The following is a 21,260-nucleotide window of genomic DNA, read 5'->3' on the forward strand; positions in this document are numbered from 1 at the left end:
CATCTAGATTCCAATAATCCTTCAACCCCTTGGAGACCAGCACCCCATCTTTCCACCTGTCATCTTTATGTTGCCCCCTGCCAACTCCACGCTCTGTCTTGCTCCCTTACCCAGCTTCGAATCCACGGCCAATCCTTATAATTGCTTTCAAAATACCCGAATTCTTCTCCCTGGCTTATTTACTTGGCAAAGCTGGGACCCTGGTTAAATCCAGCGCTACCTGATCCACATCTGCACTGTGCAGCTGAGTAGGAGGTGAAGGACGCAGGCTTGGTGACCAGACTTACTGGCCTTATCTTGAGACTGAGTCTCCTATGTTGCTCATGCTGACCTTGAACTCTCGCCTCTTGCCTCTCAGCCTCCTGAAGATCTGCCTTGAACTCTCAGCCTCCTGAAGATCTGCGACTATACGTGGCCCACTGTGCCTGGATGGCCTCACTTCCCACTCCTGTTCGTGCTGACCCCTGATGGTGCCTGACCATCAAGGTCCATTTTCTCGTCTCTTCACTTTCTGACTCCTGCTGACAATCATTTCACAACTTCCCTCCTCCATCTGTGTTTTCCGAGATTCTCAGCAGATGATCCAGTTTCCACCTTCACTAGGAAAATGGAAACATCAGAAGAGAATTTCCACAGACGCCTACCACCTGAAGCATCTGCACCAAATTACCTGGCTTTCCTCCCCCTTATAGAGGATGATGTCTGATCCTTCCAAAGCCAATCCTTCCGAATGGGCACTAGACCATATCCCTCTCCACCACTCAAGGTCCCTGTTTGGGCAATTCCCCCCACTTTCTTCCCCAGTAACTTTCCTTGCTCTCTGCAGGATCACTTTTATTGGAACACAAATAGAAAGTACTTTTCCTCATGAAAACAAAGACTTCACTTATCCTGACCTGACCTCACTTCCCCTTATAGGTAGGTTCACTAGACCATCCCTCTCCCACTGATGTCCCTCGTCTCTCTGTACCACTGGATTTCTCTACAGTACCCAGTCCCTTCACATAGACTACAGTATTTACTTATTTAATATGTTTTTGGCATTGTCTGTGTTTTGTAACCTATCGCAGCCACTGGCACTTGGGGCATATTCAATCAAGATTTATTGAATGAAAGCACACATCAGAGTGGCCTTGTCCATGTTCCAGAGCTCCATTATTGTCGGAATTCTATTATTCTCAACTGTGATGGCATAAAAAATGGCATCAGTCAGAATTTTAATAACTTTACTGAGGCAGTAAGGATCGTTTCAATTACTTTCCAAATTTTTTTCACGTCTTGGAGAATCTTCTTGAATTTCCCGCCCCCACTCCTTACAAAATCTGTAGTTATTATAACTGCTTACTTTGGGGAGAGTTGCTGCACATGATCATCTCTAGTGATGGTGGTCTCCTTTAGAGATCTGTAGGCAGGTCCCTGCCCTAAGGTGAGCAAAGACAGACAGACAGACAGACAGACACACACACACACACACACACACACACAAAGGCAAAAACGCCAGAGCAACCTAAAAGGAGGCACGGATTTGGCAGCCCAGGCAAACAGCTCTGCAGCATGAACAAGGTGGGGGAAGGGTGAGTGAGTAGTTTCAGGGCCAAGAAACCCATCTGCCACATCTGATGGAGCTGTCCGCAGCTTGGAATCATCTTCTAATGACATTAGAAGCAAAGTCTCTGTTTCAGGCTTATTACCACACCGATAATGTAATACTGATCCCCTCTTCCAACATGCTGACACTCACAGCCTGCAGTTTCAAAGCATGGATGGTGTCAGGCCACTTAAACACTTCTGAGGCCAATTCACAGTCGCAGTCTATCTCAGCCCTGCAGTGGCTAACTGTCCTCCATCAGGGGCTCTGCTAATAACTAAAATGACTAGGTAATTCAAATGCATAGACTGACATATCTAATATGGCCCGAGGCTCTGCACCAACAGAACTGCAAAAGCAAAGGGACTGACTGTCCCTGCATGTTTTAGAACCACATGGGCAGCTAGAAAAACATGCAGTGTTCCCTTAAATCTTCAGTTATACAAAAATGCAAATCTGCCATATTTATAAAGAAATACAGGGCTGTGACTGATCAGCACATGGCAAATCTGGACCTGCAACTCAGTGGGGTGGAGACAGCATCTCTGCCTCACTCACAGGGAGGCACTCGACACATTTTCTAGGCTAAATGGCTGTGATCCATTTAGAAATGTGCACATTTGAAAAAGTCTCTGGCTATTAGTTGCATCCTATGGTACATAACAATACCCTACAATATGTCCTCAGAAAAATCAAATAAGAGAAAGAGCAAGCCTCACTGTGCAAGGTTGCCAGTTGTACTTAGGGCTGAGTGTGTGTTTAAGAGAAACACAATGATGCAGAAGATTGTGCCCCAAAGACACTCTCAGCTCAGTTATGAGATAACTTATGCCTCTGAATGTCTTATCATCCGACAATTATGCTTGTTCTATGAAACATAATGGGCCAGTACACGTTGCACGCAATCGCAGTACAAATGCTGTAAAAACACAAACTACTTAGGTATTCACATGCTCTTTCAGTAGAAATGCTATTGGAAGCCAGTTATTAAGAAATCCTATTATATAAGCACAGGCCAGGGATGCCTGCCTTGTCCTCATTGATGATTTGACCTCAGATTACAGAGACACTTTGACTTGATATTTTTAACATTTTTGGACTGGAAAGGGATGGTTTAAAAATGTCTTCAGAGGGATTTAACATAATCAAACATAGTCTAACATAATCAAAATGAGCCCTGCTTCTCTTGCTCAAGTAATAATGAGTTTTTTTTGTTGTTGTTGTTTGTTTCTTTACAAAATGGTAAAGCCTCAGCTGCCGGCTATTTGCCCCATGATCCACAAGCCTCTCTCAGCACCAGCTGCATGCATCTGAGCGCCTGTGCAGAGCAACTTGATGCAGAAGTGCCTGGACGTTTGTCACAGGCACCACTGGCCATAGACCTGGATTTCATACTATTGCTCCTCACCTTGGAGCTCTATGGCTGGAAACATGGCACAGAGAATAGTGGGCTCAAGTGAATTCTTACCCGGATGCATGAACATGTACAAAGAGTTTTTGAAATGAGCTTTGAAAACCACAGTCAGAACAGGTGAGGTGGTGGGTCTGAGATTCTGGGAGATGTGGATGCCAATCCAAGCTCTCTCACTTAGGCAAGTCACTTATCTCAGTCACATATCTCAGTTTCCTCAACCACCGTAGAAGGTGAGTGACATTTTGATGATTGGAAGCTGAAACTGTTGAGCACAGCTTTGCACCATATATAGGAAGTATAAAAAGAATGGCTAATAATGATAACATGTTCTGGCTGTGGCCTCTGTAGAATTGTTTTTGGGGACACGTCTCTCTTAATTCTGCTGCAGAAGTGGATTTAATTAAAGTTGACACTGTGTAAGTGTGTGTTCTACTTGACCACAGCATTCCATTTATATCATTAAAATGTCATCAATTCTAGTTTATAGGTTAAGTAAAAAATCTTGAGGAACTATTAGCTAGAAAGAAGTATATGACATGCACATATGGATGAGATATTGAAAGGTTCTGCCATAAGAATTCCTTTTCAATGTGTTTATAATGTGTGGGCAGAGTAGAAAAATGAGCATTTTTTATTTTGAAAAATTTAAGTGCTTCCTGCCTGTAAATCTGTTATGCAAACAATGAGATTTAATGAAAAACATTCTTGGTGGGGGAGGACCAATTTTAAATTATGCAACACCCAATATCCAAATTCACTTATGGCCAATGGCTGTGGAACAAAATTGGAAATCCTCATAGCAAATGCTATTTTGAGTACATTTGTGATACTAAAAGTCACAGTAAATGTTTTTGACCTTGGATAGATGTGAATTAGGAATGTTTCTTTAAAAAGAGAAATTGTCTATACAATTAAAAAAACACATTATTCAGTAGTGTGTCATAACCTGGAGAAAAAAATGACCAATTTTGGAATTCTTCAGGTTTTTCCTCCTTCAGAAACAGGTGTAGACATGCCTTAAGGTCTTACTCTAACCTGCTGGATTCCAAGCTGAGAAAAGATGTATTTTGAAAAGATAAAGTATTAATTGACATTGTCAGTGGGTATTTATAGTTGTTGTTTTGTTTTTCTAGTGCTGGGGCAGAACCAAGGACCTTGCACATTGTAGGCAAGTGCTCTACTACTGAGTTACATCCGCAGTCCTAGCTACTTAAGACTTTAAGAAAGTTGTTAAAGGTTATCTAATTACTAACTGTTCTAGCTAAATATTCCCTTAAAAGACCTTGAAATGTTCCCCTTAACCTATCTAAGTTGAGGTTTCAGTTTATTCTCTCTTTGAGAAATAATAAAATGACTTGCCTGTCCTTTAGGCCTAGGAAGAAAGGACCCTGATTTTTTTTAGTTTAATGTAAAGCAGCTACAAATACATTCCCACACAGAAACATAGGAATGCCTCGGGCTGGGGAAGCTTTGCCATGTGTGACAACATACTTTGGCTCTTGCATTTTGTTACTGAATCCTATAGCATGTGGCAAGGAGCCAGGGCAGGGATCTGCAAGCTGATTTCACAGAGGACTGCAGATCTGAGGGGTTCTGCAACTGTGTCTCCAGTCCAAACGGCTAAAGAAAAGCACGATGGGATTCTCACTTCTGCTGCCAAATACTGGACAAATGTGCCGAGTTATTATTTGTGAAGTTTAAATTGTTGAAAAAAAGTCATGGTGGAAACAAACACATCTTTACTTCTTCTGCGATGATATCAAAGAGCTCCAGTGCAGAAGCTGGGATCCATCCCATCTGGTCACCTGTTAGACTCCAGGGAAGATGCAGGCTGAGCTTCAAGGCAGACCACGCACTTCCTCACCTGTCAATTTCAGGCAGATCATTGTCCCAGCGTCAAACTCTTTCACGGATTAATGCCTCCCCAAATAGCCTTTTAAATGCAAGGACTTCTCTCTTGACAACAGGAATATATTCGCTTGCTTTCTTTCAAGTGGATTTACAAGGTTGTATTTTTGTACAGTAATCACAATCAGTTCTTACTGCAGAAGATGCCGAGTTATAGCTGTAATGATCTAAAGCAGATGAGAAGCAAGAACTCAGCAAAGTGTTGGTCTCCCTTAGTTACTCCAGAACCCACTTGGGACTCTCAGAACACAGATCCCAAACACTGTATTCCTTCCCCACATACTTAAGCCAACTTCCTTACACTTTTCTAATAAATGGCAACCAAAGATTAAAAAAGACACTAATCCAGAAATGCAGTTTAAAAACCAATGGACTGCAGATACCACTCAGTAGCACAGCACTTATTCAGCATGTGCAAAGCCCTGGGTTTGATCCCTAGCACCGCAAAACCAAAACAAAACCTGTTAATGGAGTTTAAAAACCACTGTGAGGACATAAAAATGTTAATTGATGGTATATTTTAATGGGAAAAATCCTTTCAACTTACATAATAACTATTCTACCACCAAGAATTTCGCATTCATTAAGAAATATATAGATGAATGATGAGCTTACATAGCAGCAAAAGATACATGTTCATCTGAGCCATATTCCAAGTGCTGCATGTTTTTATGTGTGATATCAGGGAAGCTACCTAACCTCTCGGAGACACAGGTCTCTCCTTTGCCATAGAAGAGAGACACAGTGCCTTTTCCTTCTGGAGCAAAAAATTCTATAATTCTCTTGTTTAGATTGTCAAAACACCTAATGAATTTCTGTTCTTCCAACTGTAGCCTGTCTTTTTCCAAATAATCATTAATCATAAATTCTAAATTAAAGTGTGACTCACCGAGACAGCCTTCATTAAGAAGGTGTGGGTCTGTACATGTACAAACCCACAATACAAAGCCCTGGGGCTTTGGTATCTTCATCTAAACATGCTCTTTGTTTCCACCTAGTACCTTCCCTTCTCCCTCCCCTGAACCCCTTTATTTTCTCTGCTGGTCTCCCTTCTATTATTATATTTTTAATTTGTGCATGATATAGATACACGAAAGTGGGATTCATTGTGATTCATGTGTGCACATGTACACAGCTTTGATCAACTTCATTCCCAGTTACTTACCCTTTCCCTTCCTACCTCCCCTTAATCCCCTTTCTCTATTCGTCTTCCTTCTATTTTGTGAGAATGCTTCTCTCTCTCTCTCTCTCTCTCTCTCTCTCTCTCTCTCTCTCTCTCTCTCTCTTGTAATCTGACTTCTTTCACTTAGCATGATGTTCTCCAACTCCATTCATTTATCAGCCAATGAGAGTGGGAGAGATATACCCACACCTGGTTGGTGGGACTGAAAATCAGTGCATCCACTTTGGAAAGCAGTGAGGAGATTCCTTTAAACACTAGGAAAGAACCACCATATGATCCAGCTACCCTGCTCCTTGGTATTGATCCAAAAGAACTAAAACCAGCATACTCTAGCGATGCAGCCACTTCAGTGTTTATAGTAGCCAAGTTATGGAACCAGCCTAGGTGTCCAGTCGCTAGATGAATGGGTAAAGAAAATGTGGTAAATATACACAATGGGGTTTCTATGAAGCCACAGGAAGATTGAAATCATACATTTATCCTCGTCTCCTCGCTGTGCTCAGTAGCTCTTCCTCCCCTCCTCCTCCTTTCAACCTTTTCTCCACCTACTACTGAAATCCCAGCTCACACACTCCCTACCTGCTTCAGGGACACGACTGCACTGCCACTCGAGAGCCTTCGTTATTCTTTACCAAATAATCTCACTGTGTTTCCTGTTTTCTCATGTTCCAAGCAGTTCTTAAAAAGCTCATGCTTTTCAACATCAAGGGCCCTGCATGACATTTCTTCTATTTCTGCCATGACACTGGACAGTCAGTAAGGACAGTTTTATATTATAGTTTCAAACTTAAATGGCAAAGCCCTTTGACTTTACCTGGTCCAAATACCTCTGTAGGCTGTGGAGGAGGGAACCGACCAAGTGCTTTGCTAAATACTCCTCAGAACACCCCAGAAGTATCCCTGTCTCCATCCCACAGACGAGGGTCCTGAAAGGCATAATCCCACTACTCCCAGGAGACGACTTGATCATGTGTCTCCTGTCAAGCCTCTTTGGATCATTTTACAGTGTGTTAGAGAGACTGAATGCCTGTGTCCACTCCCAGATCTGTATGTTAAAAGCTAAGCCCCAGGGTGGTGGCATCAGAAGGCGACTGGGTCATCAAAGCGGAGCCCCATGAACGGGATTATAAAGGAGGGCACAGAGGGCCGCCTCACCTCTCCTTCCAGGTGAGGACACAGGATCCAGGACGCTGGATCCAGGACGCTGTCTGAGATCCAGGACGCTGGCCCTCGCCATACACAGACTCTGCTGGTGCCTGGATCTTGGACTTTCAGCCTCCAGAACTGTGAGAAATCGATTCCTATTGTTTTTTTGTTTTTGTTTGTTTTTGTACCAGGGATTGAACCCAGGGGCATTTAACCACTGAGCCACATCCCTAGTCCTTTTTTATATTTTATTTAGAGACGGGGTCTCTCTGAGTTGCTTAGGGCCTTGCTCAGTTGCTGAGGCTGGCTTTGAACTCATGATCCTCCTGCCTCAGCCTCCCAAGAGCCTCTGGGATTAAGGCATACACCACCACACCTGGCATTTCTGTTGTTTAAAAGCCACGTGGTCCCTGGCATTCTGTGAGAGCAGCCTGAACAGACTAGGACAAAGCCCAAGAGGATAGAGTGACAGAAAAGCATCCACCAGCAACACAAACCACCCAGCTGAGGTTTTGAAGGAAATACCCAGGAGGGAGGGATCCCTAAGATCTGTCCAGAAAACAATGTGAAAATAAATCTCCACCAGGTGACTTCGCCCTGAAACCCGTGGTCTCCTCACGGGTCACCAGAGGTTTCCCTCTGCCCAGCTCCTCCCCTCTCAGCCTGGCTCCAGCTTCTCTCCAAACCTCTCACCCCTTACTCCACCCTACAAGTCCTTCCCACTCAGATTCCCTAATGCATCCCTGAACTCAGGAAGATGGGCCTCTGGTCACAGAGCCTATGCAATTAGAAAGCAAGAAGGGTTTAGACAACTCCTATACAGACTTCTGCTACAGATCTTAGGTCTACACTGGTAATTCCCACAACTGGAGCCCAGGGCTGTGACAACTAGCACTCATCTGTAGAGAGGAAGCCCCAGGGTTACTCAACCCTAATCTCCCCCCAGTCATTTCCCATCTGGCCACAGGTCCCGTGAGTACTATCAGAAGTATCTTGCTTATGCATATGTCTACCTATTAGTAAGGGGTTCCCTCTACAAGATAGTGAGCTCTGGGAGTGTGAGATCTTTGTCTGCTTTGTTCCTGCTATCTTCCTGATGCCTAAGGCCCTGGTACCTAGTAGATGCTAAAAAAATATTTCTTGGATGAATGAATAAATAGTAGCCAAAGAAGGCAACACTCTCCAGGGCAGCACTTGGACCAGCAGCAGCCGTTAGAAATGCAAATTCGTGACCCTTTCCTACTCAGAACATGGATCCCAGAGTTTTGATTTGCCACCAACAGTGCAAAACTGAGTGATTAATGACCTCCTGACATATTCCCTCTGATTAAGTTCCATTCTTCCCTGTGTGGGGTTCAAGAAGGTGTTTTCATAAACTGGTTGGAAAAGGAGTGAGAAAGCAGAGAAATTGCTAGCTCTGATCAAGGACATCTGTTCTGTGAGAAAATGCATCATGAGTCGTGTTGCAGTACTAGTTGATTAAAATGTGCTGGAACCAGGGCAAGCAAGGAGACTGCGCAAAATGCACCACAGCCCGGCCCATGGTCCTGTTGAGCTTTGAAAAGGCCATGCAATTTCATATGCCCGGGTTTCCAGACATTAGTCCCTGGCAATGAAGAGCCCGATGATGCCTGGTAAGTTCACCCTCCTTCCTCCAGGTGTCTGCTTCTCCCTTGTCAGTAGCAGCCTGTCCACCATGGATACCTCTTAAGCACACAGGGATGGGATGGCTCAATGTCTGCTGTTCCTGTGGCTTGATTTGACCTGCCATGCCAGACATCTTTATCTTGCCCAAAGACACAAGCAAGGCCTACCCTTTTAATCATCTCACATAGTGCCTCATCAAAGGTTTCTGTTGAATGAATTAATCAATTCCAGAACACAGTGGCCCTACTCATATAGATCTTGCAATTACTTCTAAGGCTAAAAAGATTAAAGAATGATAGCACACACAATAGGTTTCTCAGCATGACCTGCCAAGAGCAACCACCTTTTGGGGGTTGTTGAAAAGCCATGGATATGAATCCTTGTTGATTCCTCTAGGCCATTAAAAAAAAATCTCACCATAGCAGTTTCATTCTCAAAAAAGCTCCTATTTTCATATCAAACTTCTGCTAAGACAATCAGAGCATTGTGCCAGCCACCTGCTTAGGACAATGGAGCCGTGTTTGCTTGAGCTGAGATTAGAGAATTTGTCAACAGTCATCTTATCTGAGATGTCACCTCTGGCTCTCATTCCCCTTAAGCAATGGTTGGGTTGAAAGATTAGTAGGAATGCCTTGAAGTGACTTGTTGGAGCAAGCTGGTCACAGACTTGTTAGCTTTCTCCTCACTTGATGTATATCTCTCCATGCCTGACATCAGTTCTTCTGAGTTGTTAATGGTCAATGTTTAGACGCTTGTCTCTCGATTGTGTCCCTCCAGATATACCTAGATACCTGAAACCTGGAGGGCCACGCTGTGCGTGATGCTCTGATGCCTGCCTCTTCCCTCACTGATGACCCAAGAGTTACTCCTTGCTACACAGATGAGATTTGTACACCCTGACTGAAGTTCTGAGCTGCAGTCACATAAAATCACCTGCAGTTCAAATGGTAAATACTTTGATGGACATTGCCCTGTCATTTGTCTCTAAGAGGTGACAACAGCTGATTATTAGATACATGTTCTCAAAGTTCTGCACTGCTCAAGGGTAATCGCTGGACCAGTGGGATCCATAAAGTCTGGGAGCTTGTTAGAATTGCAAATTTGTGGCTTGTCTCCTACCCAGACTTATTTATCAGAATTTCTGCAGCTGGGCTTAGAAGTCTGATTTAACAAGAATTTACAGGTGAGCCCTAGAGGTCTGAAAACTTGAGGTCTGTTCTAAAGCTCTCCCACCTTGAATTCTCAGTCTAGAATCTAATGCTGGAATGAGCAATGATTATCTGGCCTGTATAACTGCTAAAAGAGGGTTATCTGTGGGTTTACTCTGGAATAACTGCACTGCAGACTTGAAAGATGAAAAACTATTCACTGAAGGAGGTTAAGATGGGTAGGTGCATGGCCTGGGAAAAGTGGTTTTAAACCCCAAAAGAAACAAAAATTTCTGGTGAAGGTCCACTTAATCTATGCTTCCTGCTGCTGCCCACACCTCTGTGGTCAGAGGGACATAGGTGAATTTCTCCTTAGACTGTGTACACTATGAGACCTACTGTGAGGCAGTCATGAAGCCAGGGGAATGTTTAACAGTCTTACTGGGAACCCTCAAGGAGAATCCATGGTCAAACTCCCGTATCTGTCTCACACATACCCTGCCTCTGTTTCTTTTTGATGATATGAATCTACCCCATTGGGTTTCTGTGTATTTGCAAATGTGAAAGTATCCCCAAAGGACTATGGGAAAGAAGGAGGCAAGTTTAGCAGGGAATATTAAATCTGACGAGCCACACATGACATCCCCGTGCTGCTCTAGGTATGGACCTCCAATGCTGTCCTTGGGGAGGGGAAGGCCCAGTTATGAGCCACCTAAATAATATGGTATATTTGGTAGAGGAACACAAGAGGAGAGAAGAAGAATCAAGAGATGAGGCATTTCAGCTTTGAAAAAACATTCATAAGCTAACAGAGATGATGAATCCTGGCACATAGTAATGCATCCTGAGGATCTTGTATCTTTAAACAAAGTAGCCAAACCCTCCAACCAGCAACTCTAAACCTATTAATTCATCTTGAAGCTATGGAGGCCTGCTTGCATCATGATTTTAAGGTATCCTTTCAAATTCACTCAAGTAATTTTTTTAGGGTAAGACAATTTATTTCCTCCAAGCATAGATTTTAAAACCTAAGGGAGCCATCTGGTGGTTTAAGTGTCTGCTAATTAAAATCCTCTCGGGCACAAGATTCGCACCCCCTGGGCACTGTCACTGGGCATAAGATAAAACAGTGCTGAATAAAAGCATTCTAATAGTGTATAAAAATCCAATCTTGCTATTTGGACACAAAATCAAATCAAAATTAAGGATGAGTATATAGAAGAGTAATTCTGGTCTTATTTTTTTCTATCCCACTGAAAGAGAACCCAAATAATCAGTAATAAAAAGTTGTATTTTGAACTCAATTTTAAAACCACATTTCAAATACAGTAGGAGAAAATTGATCCAATCATTCCAAAACTAGAAGTCAAACCAAAAACCATGCCCCATTGGCTTTGGGTCCTGCTCCCACATTGCAAGAGATTCCGTAAAGTGGGGTGGGGAGGTCAGCAGCAGCTCAGAAAAAGAAAAATTCAGCTCCCAAGCACTGTTCGTAAAACTAATTTGGTTAAACACACCTTTTCTTTCCAGTCTGCAATGTCACAATGCAATTATTAATGGCTTCAGTACAGCAGCTCTTCCTTCAAATGTTGACATTACTTTCTCTGTAAGAGATCTTTTCTTTCCCCCTCATGGAGAAAAATGTCCACATATTATTCTCATCAGGAAGAAGGAAAGATCACTTCAAACCTTCAGATGGTGCCTTGAATAAGATGCGGTTCTGCTCACAATGAATTTCATAAACTTTTCCACTAAGGTCTTGCTTTTTCCAGCTTGCCCAGTGCCAACTGCGTTACTAGGAAGGATTATTATTGTATTTTTTTATGAGGAAAACCCAGTTCCTTTCATGAAAGCCTAATTATACCAATTTCACCAGCAGCCATGAAGAACAAGCAGTTAAGAGGTCCTCATTATCTCCTTTATAGTTTCTGTTAAAGTGTAACTTGGCTGTAAAAATGTGCCAGAAAGTTGGCGTAAATGTTGAAATTCGAAATGTAATTTTTCAAATTACTTACAAAACCAATACAAAGACTGTTATTTTAAAAAAAGATGTTATGTCTCCTGAACTAGAATTTAAGCCAAACATAATAAGACAAGATGATAAAATGTACATTTGGCTGGACTATTTCTAAATTTATGGCATTCTGCTTCTAATGTTGACAACACATTCAAAATGAGAAAATATTACGGAGTGGGATAGTGCACCACACCTGCGCTAACACATGTGGTTAGAAGCACTGCTGATGGCATCTGGGGTCTAGAAGGGACTGGGGAATGTGCCACACTACTCCTTCCTTTGTCGTGCTCCCTGAACGTGGACCTGACGGAATTCCAGACCAACCTGGTGTGGTACCCCCGCATCCGCTTCCCCCTGGCCACCTATGCCCTGGTCATCTCGATGGAGAAAGCCTATCACGAGCAGCCCTCAATGGTTGAGATCACCAATGCCTGCTTTGAGCTGGCCAACCAGATGGTGAAGTGTGACCCTCACCACGGTAAGTGCATGGCCTGTTGCACGTTGTACAGGAAGGACGTGGTCCCCAAAGACGTCAATGCGGCCATTGCCACCATCAAGACCAAGAGCATCATCCAGTTTGTGGATGGGTGCCCCACTGGGTTTAAGGTGGGCATTAACTACCAGCCCCCCACAGTGGTGCCTGGAGGAGACCTGGCCAAGGTGCAGCAGGCTGTATGCATGCTAAGCAACTCCACTGCCATTGCCGAGGCCTGAGCCCACCTGGAACATAAGTTCGATCTCATGTATGCCAAGTGGGCCTTTGTGCACTGGTACGTGGGCAAAGGCATGGAGGAAGGGGAATTCTCAGAGGCCCGAGAGGACCTGGTAGCGCTGGAGGATTATAAAGAGGTGGGCGTGGATTCTGTGGAAGCAGAGGCTGAAGAAGGGGAAGGATACTGACTGGGAGGGTGTTGACTGGCAACTCTCCCTTTCTCTTCTGTCTTGGGCACACACTCTCTAACATTTACAGGATATATTTACCTATTAACTCTCTCTCATGAGAGTTCCCATAGCTGGGTTGGGGCTGACGGCAGTGGCCTGGTTTCCAACCCAGTCTCAGATTGCAATGTCCTGTGCAGTGGGCCGAGACCTCAGTTCAATTTTAAAAATTTACTTACAATGCTACTTAGGCAACTGTCCAGGATCAGTGTGTGGATGATCTCCACTGGTTTAGTTGGATTATTCCAGTTCACATCCCACAGCACAGGCTTTGTCTTGTAAAGTGGGCAACAGGCACAAGCAGGGTGCTGGATATGCAGGATGTGGATATGACAAGTTCCCATGAAGTGACACACGGTTATTGTCATGAACCAAGTGTGACATCTCTCCCACAGCCCTTCTGTCTCCATGCACATCTCTAAGGCTTTGGGAACAAACTGGCTCAGCCCAACAGTAGGTAAGCCCATAGCCAATTCATCTACCAAAGTCGAGTAATATGGCAGGTCTCATGCCATCAATGGTCTAATTTGGGGTGATCTTGCCCCTCTTCCAGGGGACATATGGCAATATCTGGAGACATTTTTTATTTCGTGACTACTAGGGTACTGTTGGCATCTGTTGGAAGAATCCATGGATGCTGCTCAATATCCTAGAATACACAGGACATCCCTCCACAGCAAAAAAAAAAAAAAAAAAAAAAATTATCTAGCCCAAAATGCATAGAGCTGAGGTTAAACATTCCTATCCTAAAGGATTTGAAAACTACGTCATAAGGATGATTTGTAGGTACACACAAGGACAAGAGACAGGTGTTTTTCCTTTTCTTCTCCTTGGAAACAGATGCTTAGTACGCTGCCTGACACATAATAGGCATTCAATAATTATTTATTAAATTTATTTAAATAAGCAAAATGTCACCTCCCTGCCAGACCCAAGTACAATCTGATGGAAGGTATAAAGGTCCCTAAGTTTTGTACATTGAACTTTAAAACGCAGCATATTATGGAAGATCACATGGTATTTTTGTCCTTTGCATGCAAAAATTGGATTTTCATAGAAGCAATTTGAGCTCTGCACTGTGGCAATGACTTCTTTCCATTAGTCAAGTCTGCAGACAATCACTGGGTCTGCACAGTGGTAATGGCTCCACTGTTTGACTATCTGGAGCACTTCCCAGTTGTCATTTATTTTTTAGAAAGTGGAAAATGATAAAATGCAACTGAAATAAGAAGTAAGAAATGAAGATCTCACAATAGTGATGCAACCGAGATGGGACAAGATGAAACTCGTGAAATGGAGCAAAAGTGCCCAGGTGAATGCTCCATGGTCTCTACCTAGGTAACCATTTGCATTTAGTTGAAAAAACCAAAGGCCAAGAACTATGTGGCATGCCAGTAATATATCATCAAAAATTGTGACTTTAAAGACTTGGGATAATTAGGGACTTTAAGTCTATTGTCATATACCTACGACGATATATACAAATATATCTTAAACCTTCTGAGATAGGACTATTTAAGTATATGCATTGTTCAACTTTTGCACGGTGGTGCTTGCTTTGGAGACTACACTATGTGTGAAGGTAGAGAGTTGCCTAGATTTATATTCTATAATACAGAATGTACCTATTGAGATAGGGAGGGATTGGGGGGAGTCAGCAATGGGAGCATAAAGTGGGGAGACCATCCTCATGGTCAGCAGGGCCTCCCCAACATTGCTAGGGAAGGCTGAGTCCTGGTCACTGGCTGTGATGAGCTCTGGCAGGGATGCACCCACAGGGGAAGTGGAGATTTCAGAATATCTATGAAAGCCTGATGCCACCAGCCAGCAACATACCCCCACGCCCCTCTCTTGCTCTGCTTCCACCCATCCAGGCAATCTTCTGATTATAGTTTCCCTTTGCAGGTATTTTTGCAAACACAAACCCACTCGACAATTACACATTTCAGTATGAATTAATAAAATTGGCATTCTGTGTCTTTTGATTAATACCAATAACCAATCGAGTGACTAGCCAAGGATAGCCTACTGTCCTTTCTTCCTTTCTCCCTATTCAGATTTCGGCAAACATTGATCAAAGTCTGCATTCCTTCCTTGGTTTTGCAGTTTAACCAACAAGCAGTAGAGAAAAGCTATTTAGCAATGGGCACCCCTGGAATTCTGGGGAGCAAAGTTAACCCTAAGGCCATACTTCAAACCCCAAACCAAAACAAGACCTATGATAAGCCTATGTCTCCTCCATAAGCTTCCTGACATTTGATTTCTTAAAAGGTGCCCACTTACAGAAGCCCTGCAGATATCTAAAATGGAAGCAGTGTCTCTAGGAATGGCCAGAAGGGGCCTTGCCTCGGGGAAATGCACTTGGTCATACAACTGCTCAGATCTTTTCACAGTGACTTAGTTTTCTCATCAGTAAAGGGGTGTGTGTGTGTGTGTGTGTGTGTGTTTGTGTATGTGTGTATGTGTGTGTGATGAGCATGCTCAATCCTCAGTACCACATAAAAATAAATTAATAAAATAAAGGTATTGTGTCCAACTACAACTAAAAAAAATTTGAAAAAAACAAAATACCCCTGCAGTTCAACCTTCCCCTCTGTTACAAGGTGAATGTTTGATCCCCCGCCCCCTACAAATTCATATGTTCAAATCCCACGCTCCGATGTGATGGTGTGAGGAGATGGAGCCTTGGGAGCTGAGTAGGGTAAGATGACACCATGGGGGTGGGTCCCTGTGATGGGATTAGTGTCTTTATGGGAAGAGACACTTAGGCCCTCTTTCTGCTCACCATTTGAGCACACAGCAAGGAGGTCATCTGCAAACCAGAAAGAGAGCCCTCTGTAGGAATGAATCAGCCAGCTCCTTGATCTTGGATTTCTACACACTAGGACTGTGAGAAACACACAGCCTTGGACAGAGTTTTGCTGTGGTGCTTTGCTATAGGAGTACCTCCCCCCCCCCCCCCCGGGTACCTTCTCATGGCAATTCCTGAGGTTGGCTTTGCATTGTCTTGCTGTGTATGCCTGTTCTAGCACTTGCCCTTCTCATTGCTGTAAGGACTCTCGACTCAAGGACTGCAGCTTAACATCTGTGAACCCACCACAAGGACCCTGGCAGCAGGATGCTTTGAGAAATTCACTTCTTGCAGACTCTGAGGAGCTTCCACCAACGGAGAGGAGGGCTGTCCTTGGGAGGGCTCTTGAGCTTCTTGGCGAAATTCTGAGAAGCATCTTCTACATCTGCTCTGTCCCTTATTCATGCACAGTAGCAGATGCTCAATAGACAGATCAGCAAGGATACGAGCCTTTGCTCCTCAAAACAGCAATAAACAAAACCAAGGAGCACATGACAGGTTTGCCAAACACATTTTACAAACAAAAACTTGGGAAGAAACCTGATCTAATGTAGGGCACACAAAGCATCTGAAATTAAGCCTGCCTAAGAAAAAGTGTTACCTTTATGAGAAATATACAAACAGAATTTTGATCGACCTACATTTTGGATCGAGTTATTTTTCACGGAATATTTAAAAAGTAACATTTGATTATCTTGCTGTCAATGTTCCCTTAATTCTAGACTGGCACTGGCTTTTCTGCAGGAATAGGTGGTGCAAGGGGAGCAGATATTTAGATCTGCTAGAAAGGGCAGACACGCAGCAGTGTGAGGACCCTGGCTCATGGCCACGTCCTTCCCTACCTCCTATCAACAAGGAATGCAATGACCTCCACTTCATCTCAGGGAAGCAAAGAATACTCTGTATGGCATTGTTTTCTATGAAAAATCATCTAGCAGTATTGACAAACAGCAATACCTTGGAAACAATTTAGGGTCTCCACACTCAAAAAAAGATAAATATAAATGAAGCATTTAAATGAAAATCCATTGTAAAAACCACAAAGGGTAGGAAGGAAGAGAACTTGTTAGAGATCCTGTAACGATGTGTTCTCATGCTTATTAATCTAGACTAAATTACAAGATAAGTTCTTTGCTTTCTATTAGGTAAGGACTGTTTCTTTCCCCTTTAAATGCCTGTGAAACAGGGTCTGTGTTCATTGTGCTCTTCCCCCTCCTCCCTCCAGGTGGCGCCTCTGTCCCAGTCCGCTTAGACTGCCCTGTTATAATTCCTCAGAAGCCATATCACTTTCTGTGACTTAAACAGCCAGTTTCTGGTTTGCTTTGTGCCAGAAACCAGCTAACTGTTCCTGGAATCCCAGCGCAGGAACACTTTCTTAAACTGAAATTAATATAAAAAGGCAGAGGGGTGAGGGTGAAAGGATAGATTTTCATATTGCAGGTGCTATCCAATAGGTTTATGTGGAAGATGGATTCTGTTGTGATCAAAGACTAGCAATGTCTACAAAAGCACAGTCCACCAGAAAAGTATCCATTTTAAGGTCTAAACAAGGTGGTTGGAAACTCCTCTCCTGATGGCTCAAATGCCAAACACAACGGAAATGCACCTATGCTCAGTTATGGACATATCTTAGTGTACACTGGGGGGGTACCTGTCCCTGATAGGGTTTTGCTCATTTCAAGTGTCTTTGTATGCTAAAAGCACTGCTGTGAGATTAGTTCTTTGTTCTTAGTAGATTACAGTGTTTTTCTTTACAAGCTCCCTTCTGCCTGGGTCATGCTTCCAAGTATTGCATTTCCACCGAGTAAGGCTGGATCAAGCCTAGGCAGCAGCCGGTGGGTTAATCCAAGCATTGCTGGCCACATATTATTTATTACAGCTTCATAACTTGCAGGACCTGAGTCCTAAGGAAGCCTGGGGTGGTCTTCCTACTTGCTTTCCAGAGGCTAACAACTTTGATACACAAAGCCAATGGCTGTCACATTATAACAATATATCTATGGGCTCTTAATTTTTTGCTTTTATGTTTTACACAGCTGGTGTAGTTTCTAATATATTATAGATGTTCAATAAACGTGTATGGAATGAATGATGGGGTACAGCTCAACTTCTGAAAGTTATCTGTAGACTGTTTGAAATATTCTGGTGGATGCGGCATAATGTTACATAAAAATATTTGCAGCATAAACTATTTCCATTCCATCTGCAACCAGCTATTGTTCTTATTTGCAAAAACATACCTTGAATTCTGAGCAGGAAAACAAAAGAAGAATGAGTGTCTGTCTTTGGATCAGTTGGCTACAAATAATAACAGATAATTTTCTTTTGAAAAACTGTATGATGTATACTGTTCTAAGTATACATATATGTAAAATTTTTACATAATGAAGTTATATATACATATTTGATAGGTTTATATATACATATGTATAAAATTTAACCCTCACAACAATCTGTGAAATAAATACTATGATCATCACATTTTGAAGAGAAATCTGAAAAACAGAAATTAAGAGATGTGTTCAAAGCCACTCCATAAGCTGCAGAGTCAGGCTGTAAAACTATACAGTCAGACTCCGGAGCTGTACTGTACAGCCCCCCTATACCATGTGGGTGTCTCTCATTCTCTTAGTGGCAAGCTTTAAGTGGCACCCCCACTAAAACACTAATACCAGGAATCCTCGGGGGAGGTGGAGGTAGGAAGGTCTTTGCAAATCTGGCCTCACTCAGCTCCTTCAGTAGCTGGTCATTGATGATGGTCTAGCCCTTATGTCAACATTCGCCACGGGAAGTTTTAAGTCCTTCAGCTGAGAATCTCTGTTGCTCCTGGAATTTCCAAGTGCTTCTTAAAGCTCCCCTCTCTAATCATGATGAAATTATGGTGACAACCTCTATTAGTCAGGAGATGCTAGCTGTAGGCACAGACAAAGCCCCAAAATGCATAATGGCTCAAATGCAATAGAAATGTATTTCCTGCTCACGCAAAGCTCACAATCAGTGCCCCCTCCCAGGAGTGACCCAGGAATCCACTCTCCTTCCTTTTGGATGTTGAACCTTTTTTTCAACAGGAAGCTGATTTTTTTCCATGGGTCCAGAAAGCACACAAAGGATTTTGCACTGGAGGTTTTGATGAGCCAGGCCTGGAAATTATACATATCATTTCCACTCACATTCCACTGGCCAAATGCAAGTCACTGGGCTGAATCTAACTGCAGAATTAACTAGGAAATACAACCAGCTCTGTTCCCAGGGAGAAAAGTTAATGAGTTTGGTGAAAAGCTAATAAGCCTCTGCCACAGAGGCTAATCTCAGAATTAACGAAGAAACAATCAATAAAAGAATGTCTAGCTCCTACATTACTTCAGTACATCAGACTTTCCTTTTCTCTTTTTTTCATTGTTTAAGGGAGAAAATGATGACATGAGAACTTAGGAATTCTTCATTTTTTCTAGGTAGATTGATGTTGATTTCCAGAAACCTTTTCTAGAGAGGATCCATGCAGTAAAGGAGGAGGTCACACAAAATAAAGCCAACTAATCTTGGGGCTTTTTGATTAATAGGTTTCCTTCCATGCAAGGAGACTACTGTGGATCTCTGTCCATGCCCACTGGTCATGGATGTGCTGGCAGGAGGATGCTTCCCCCAGAAATTAGGACTTTTGCTTCTACCTTGTCTTTACAGTGAACGTCACCAGTATTCCAAGTCATCCTCTGATGGGACTAAACCACATGTGATGGGTCACACAGAGGCAATGGCTGCCGATGCTTTTAGAAAATGTAACAGGTGAAACAGTGGTGGAGGAGGCAGGGATGAGGACTGGAACCACCCCCTGAGCTCCCTGACTTACCTGAGGACCCCAAGGGGATGAATTTGAAAGCTACTGTTTAGGAAGAGCAGCAGCAGCTACAGCAGAGAGCTGTGAACAGCTGGGGATGTGGCGCATTGTCAGAGCACAAACAGCAGGCGTGAGACCCAGGGTTCAGTCTCCAGAAACACCCCCCCCCCACCACCACCAATAAAAAAAGATAAACTGACAAGTAACTCTGTGCTGTTACTCCAGGGGTCAGTATTTCTACGGCCACTTCCACAGCTGTTTTCTCCAGTACAGCAACTACATGCCATGGAAGCATATTTCCTGGATGAATGAAAAAATGATGAACTCATCTGCCATTCACCTGTCAGCAGATCACCTTTCTGGGCCAACACTGGGAACACATTTAGAAAAGCTTACATGCCTAGGGGTCCAGCCACCACATGCTGCTAGCTCCCCATGCCACCTTCTGCTGCCAAGAATGCACATGATCACACCACCTCTATCAGAAATCCCGAAATTAGGATTATATCTTTGTCTATCTCTAGTTCCATTTTAACCGATCGAACCAAAGGACTGTGTAGGATCCCAGATTAACCCATGACTTAGAGTGAATACAGAGTGACTGACAGCACATTGCAGTAAGAATCAAACTGGGTGAGGTGGTGCACTCCTGTAATTTCAGTGACTCAGGAGGCTGAGGCAGGAGGATCGTAAGTTGCAGACCAGCCTGGAAATGTAGCTCAGTGGTAGAGAACTTTTGGATTCAATGTCTAGTAGCACCAAACAAACAAAACCCCCCAAAATAGGCATTCCAATTATTCCTGAGCCTTTATAATGAATTAACGGCCCCTTAAAGGACTTATCTTTTGGAAGATACAAATATTCTAATTCCAGAAGACAGAACTTCACTGAACACAGTTGTTTTAATCCCTATCCCCTTACACACACACACACACACACACACACACACACACACACACACACACGTACTCCAGATTATAAGCAGGGCCATGACGCTATCATGTCCATATCATCATATCCTTTTAAATCATTGGCACCGTCCACGTTGGTTGGTAGGGGCAGATAATAAATAGTGGTGGAAGGAACCAACCAAGAAAGCAATAGACAGAGAGGAAGGCTTGGGGTAGGAGGCCATGTTGTAACACAATCTGAAATACTCTTAAAGCCATGCTGGATTTTCACAAGAAGATGCTGAAATCAGACAAAGGGCTACCCTTTGTCCGAGGCCCCCAGATAAAGAGAGAGTGAATCCAAGTCCCACGGATAGTGGGCTGCGTAGGCCTGGTCTGGTTGTGTGGGTCCTTGATCTGGAGCCCAGAGATCTGGGGACTGGCAACTTGTTTTTGCTAGACAGCTGAAGAGCTGCTAGTCTCCATGGTTTATGTTTCTTCTGGGGCTGATTTTCAGTATTTTAGAGTAAGCATGGTACTTTGTGTTCTATGTCCCAGGGAACAGGAAAGAGAGCTGGGAGCAGGAGAGGACTGTGACCAGTCAGTACAAGAGGAAAACAGAAGAACAAGCAGCTTGGGACCAGGAAAGGACCCCCCAAGTGCATGTGCTCCTGTAAATTCAAAATATACAAGA

The 21,260-nt window shown here is 43.3% G+C and overlaps 1 protein-coding gene and 1 pseudogene across 6 annotated transcripts in view; one reads left to right on the forward strand and one right to left on the reverse strand.

Moving 5' to 3' along the window:
- CAMK1D (calcium/calmodulin dependent protein kinase ID) overlaps positions 1 to 21,260 on the reverse strand; it is a 406,117-nt gene that overhangs the window by 83,432 nt on the left and 301,425 nt on the right. The window lies entirely within an intron of this gene.
- Positions 12,012 to 12,951, forward strand: LOC308652276 (tubulin alpha-3E chain-like; annotated as a pseudogene). Its single transcript has 2 exons — positions 12,012 to 12,028; positions 12,267 to 12,951. The product of its transcript is annotated as a tubulin alpha-3E chain-like (transcript).

Source organism: Spermophilus citellus (assembly GCF_964194105.1).
Source record: "Spermophilus citellus genome assembly, chromosome: 6".
NCBI lineage: Eukaryota > Metazoa > Chordata > Mammalia > Rodentia > Sciuridae > Spermophilus > Spermophilus citellus.